Here is a 5,332-nt window from a genome sequence, read left to right as displayed (position 1 = left end):
GTTGGGTATCGCGAACATAACTTGTATGTGGTGGACTTTTCGGGGACCACCACTTCAAGTGCGATGTGCCTATTCGGAAAGGCGGATGTGGGTTGGTTGTGGCATCGCCGCTTGGCCCATGTCAACATGAGAACTTTGCAAAGTCTTCACAAGGGGAACCATATTGTGGGACTAATGGAAAATGTGTCTTTTGCCAAAGGTCGTGTTTGTAGGGCTTGTGTTGAAGGCAAAATGCATGACTCTCCGCATCCAAGCAAGACTATCATCTCTTCCAAGAGGATCTTGGAGCTCCTTCATGTGGATCTCTTTGGTCCCGTTACTCATGCAAGTCTTGGTGCGAAGAAACATTGCTTGGTGATTGTTGATGATTACTCAAGATACACTTGGGTCTACTTTCTCAAGACGAAAGATGAGACTCAACAAATATTCATTGACTTTGCTACCGAGGTGCAACGCCAACACAACCTCCTCATTATGGCAATAAGAAGTGACAACGGCTCCGAGTTCAAGAACTATACACTCAATGATTTTCTTAGTGATGAGGGGATTCGTCATCAATATTCCGCTGCTTACACCCCTCAACAAAATGGTGTTGCGGAGAGGAAGAACAGGACTCTTATGGATATGGCAAGATCTATGATGGCGGAGTATAAATCCCGCTATAACTTTTGGGCCGAAGCCATCTCCACCGCTTGCCACTCTTCTAACCGGCTCTATCTCCGCAAGGGATTGAACAAGACTCCATATGAAATACTCACCGGCAACAAGCCTAATATCTCATACTTCAAGGTGTTCGGTTGTAAGTGTTTCTACAAAATCAAAGGAGTTCGTTTGTCTAAATTTGCTCCTAAAGCTTTGGAGGGTATATTTGTTGGTTACGGTGCTCGAATCTCACACTTATAGAGTCTTTGATGTATCCTCCGGGATTATCATTGAATCTTGTAGTGTGAAGTTCGAAGAAAATGATGGCTCCCAAGTGGGGCAAGTTGATGTATGTGCAGGTGATGAAATACCTCAAGATGCCATAGTAAGAATGGGTGTGGGATTTTTTCGCCCCATTGAGGGACACGGTGTGGCGTCTCGGGAAGAACTATGCTCTACCACGGTGGAGCCCTCATTCTCTCAACATCAACAAACCCCATCTCTTGGAGCTAATGATGCACCAACCCAAGAACAAGAAGAAAACCCTCCCTCTCATGAACAAGATCAAGGACAAGATCAACCAAGAATTCATGATGGCTCCGATGAGTATCCATTTGATATTCACTCCACACCAAATGATGTCCAAGATCAAGCACATGAGGTTGAGCACTCTCAAGAAATTGAAGTTGCTCAAGTTGAAGGTCAAGACGGGGACCCAAATGATCAAGTTGATCAAGTGATACCTCCAAGGCCAAGAAGAACCAAGGAGGAGATCGAGGCCCGTCGTCTAGCAAGAAGAGATAGGAACTTGGAAATTCTTGGACACACTCATGACAAGGTCCTAAGTGATGTAAGAGGAAGAGTTTCCACAAGAAGGCAATTGGCTAACTTTAGCAATCATCATGCTTATATCTCCTTAGTGGAACCCAAGAAAGTATTTGAAGCCCTTGAAGATTCGGATTGGTTGGAAGCTATGCACGAAGAACTCAACAACTTCAAGTGCAACAAACTATGGACCTTAGTAGAGAAGCCAAAGGGGTGCCGCAATGTTATAGGCACTAAATGGATTTTCAAGAACAAGCAAGATGAGTTTGGAAATGTTGTGAGGAACAAGGCAAGATTGGTGGCTCAAGGGTTCTCTCAAGTTGGGGGAATTGACTTTGGAGAAACCTATGCTCCCGTGGCTCGCCTTGAATCCATCCGTATCCTTCTTGCTTATGCATCGCATCATAACTTTAAGTTACAACAAATGGATGTGAAAAGTGCATTTCTTAATGGTCCTTTGCATGAAGAGGTTTATGTTAAGCAACACCCGGGGTTTGAGGATCTCAACTTTCCTAACAATGTCTACAAGCTTGATAAAGCACTTTATGGTCTCAAACAAGCTCCTAGAGCTTGGTACGAGCACCTTAAAGAATTGTTGGTAGACCGTGGGTTTGATGTTGGGCTAATCGATCCCACTCTTTTTACTAAGAGGGTCAATGGGGAGCTTTTCGTTTGCCAATTATATGTTGATGATATTATCTTTGGCTCTACTAACAAAGCTTTCAATGATGAATTTTCAAAGCTTATGACCGATAGGTTTGAGATGTCTATGATGGGAGAGATGAAGTTCTTCCTTGGTTTTGAGATCAAGCAATTGAGGGAAGGAACCTTCATCAATCAAGCAAAATATCTCCAAGACATGCTCAAGAGGTTCAAGATGACCGAGATGAAGGGTGTGGCCACTCCTATGGTCACCAAATGTCATCTTGCACTAGATCCCAATGGTAAAGAGGTGGATCAAAAGGTATATCGCTCCATGATTGGATCCTTGCTTTACCTTTGTGCATCTAGACCGGACATAGTGTTGAGTGTTGGTGTGTGTGCAAGGTATCAAGCTTCTCCTAAGGAGAGCCACATGATGGCTCTCAAAAGAATCTTTCGATATTTGGTTGTTACCCCAAGATATGGTATTTGGTACCCCAAAGGCTCAAGCTTTATTCTCAATGGATACACCGATGCGGATTGGGCGGGGGACAAGGATGATAGGAAATCAACTTCCGGGGCTTGCCAATTCCTTGGTAGGTCCTTGGTGTGTTGGTCTTCTAAGAAGCAAAATTGTATATCTCTCTCCACCGCCGAAGCCGAATATGTTGCCGCCGCAAGTGGATGCACTCAATTGTTATGGATGAGGCAAACTTTAAAGGAATACGGTGTCATTTGTGACAAAGTGCCTCTATTATGTGACAATGAAAGTTCCATCAAGATTGCCTATAATCCGGTGCAACATTCAAGAACGAAGCATATTGAGATCCGGAATCATTTCATTAGGGATCATGTTGCCCGTGGTGATATTGAGCTTATCTATGTTCCTACCAAAGATCAACTTGCCAATATATTCACGAAGCCTCTTGATGAAGCAAGGTTCTCTTATTTGAGGAATGAGCTAAATATCATTGATTCAAGGAGTATAGCTTGACCATCTTGCAAACACACTTTTGTCTCAAAACTTTATTTGGTTTAGATGTGGGCATGGAAATAGGGGGAGTGCGGTTTAAATTATTGAGCTATCCCTCCCCCATAATGCCAACATTAAAGATATCATTCTCGTTATATCATATGTTGATATGTGAGCTTCAATGATGAGTATTGGTTTGGACCCAAGATATATCTTCGCGGTGCCATACCATAACACTCATATATGGTGGCCTAGGCCACCACACTCTTCTTTATGAAGAGTTGGAGTTATTTGGATCTTCATTGGTTTTTATTGACATCTCCTTGTTTATGGGAAATCACTCACTTTTGGCCTTCATTTGCATCATTTGCAAAAATGAGTGATCATGTACCATCTCACAGTTTGGCGCATCCGTCCTAAGCCTATCTCATCTAAGCCATATCCTCTTCCCTCTCCGAGTGCACCACTTTCCTGTCAAAACCTGTTCCTGGCACAGTTTTCTCGTTTCACCGGAAGTTCCGGTCGTTTCGACCGGTACTTCCGGCTGGAATCTATCTGCCAGTTCCTGCCCGCTGTACCTGATCAGTGGGTGTGGTTTCTGAGGGACCGGAAGTTCCGGCTCCAACGAGCGGAACTTCCGCCCTTACGATCCCACTACTTATCTGGTCGGGAACAGGGAGGCAGTTCCTTCCCCCTCACTTTCCCCCATCCAAGATCCATTTTGAAGGCTTCTCTCTCCTTGTGGCGGCTGCACCTCCCTCCGGCCGGATCTCCCTCCTCCGGCGACCTCCACCGGATCGGCTCCGTGGATTGGCATCCCCTCCCTCTCCTCCTCCATGGCTCCCCCCAGTTTGTGCCCTCTCCCTCTCTATGTGTGGGTAGACCTCACTAGATGAACTATAGGGCATACTCTAGGCAAATCTATGGTAGAACTTCTCTAGATGCCTTTCCTTTACTAGATCTTGCATAGGAGGTTGTGGTAATGCGGTTAAACGAGCCATTGCCGCAGATCTGGTGAGAAACTGCTGCTGTTTTCGAACAGCCGGATGTTCCGGCTCTACACGCCGGAACTTCCGCCCCGGGCGGAACTTCCGCCGGTTCTCACCGGAACTTCCGGCCTGGCAAATTTTTCTGCTGTTACTCAATATCCTGTGCAGGCTCTGGTTTTTGGCTTCCTTGCTAGTGTGCACTCATTTATCATTCCTATCATGTTGATTCCATCTCAGGTAGTTCCAAGAAGAGAGGCAAGGGTAACGTGGATGAGATTGAGGAAGAACTTGAGCAAACTAGACCATCCAAGCTCACCGCTCGTCAGCAATCTGCTCAAAGGCAAAAGGCACCCGCTGTTCGAGGCAAGAATATCCATGTATCCGTGAAGAACATGCAGTATCTTGAGTACAAGGAGCTCCGTGACATGAACCCTTACCTCACCCCTCGGAACAATAGGGTTGGGGATAAGCGGTTCCACAACAAGGCTCAAGAGGAGATTTTCTATGAGGTGTATGTGCCATTCAAGAAGGGGGTAGCCCCTCAACATGCTATTGACACCGGCAAGATGGCCGCTTCTAGGTACTTTGAAGAAGCCTATGCTATGTGTGGTGAGTTTGGGCTCTATCCCATTATGGAGCTCAACAAGGATTATGATATCGGGTTGATCCAACAATTCTATGCCACCGTCCACTTTGATTCAGATGAAGCTAAAACATTCCGGTGGATGTCTCATGAAAGGCTCCTTGAGTCTAACTTGGCAAAGTTTGGAAGTGCCCTTGGATACCCTCGCCACCCGGGCGTAGATGCAAATGGTTGGAGGTGCCATGATAGTTCATTTGCTCAACCAAGGGAAGTCTTGGAGAACCTCTACATCAAAGGTTGGGGTGTCCCGGGCAAGAGTGCGGATCTTCTCCCTACTTGGGACATTATGCTTAGAGTCTACCGGGAAACCATTGGACCAAAGGGTGGCAACCTTGATGAGTTGCATTTATATGAAGTCGATCTTATGGCAAACTCCTTTGCTAAGAAGGGCACCGGTGAGAAGCTTGATGTGATGGACTACATCTACAATGAGATGTGGTCATGTGTGATGGAGAAAAAGCTTCCCTCGTATGCTCCGTACATTATGAAGCTCATTGAGGACACTTGGGTTGACACTTGTCAGACTTCCCTCCTTCACTCTATTTCTCTCAACGTTACATCCCATGAAGTGAAGGTTTTGAGGACCAAGCGCCACAACTCCCCCATAGAAGATGTTCC

The sequence above is a fragment of the Lolium rigidum genome, chromosome 6 (assembly GCF_022539505.1).
Source record: "Lolium rigidum isolate FL_2022 chromosome 6, APGP_CSIRO_Lrig_0.1, whole genome shotgun sequence".
Lineage (NCBI taxonomy): Eukaryota > Viridiplantae > Streptophyta > Magnoliopsida > Poales > Poaceae > Lolium > Lolium rigidum.
Note: the sequence above shows the minus strand (reverse complement) of the source record.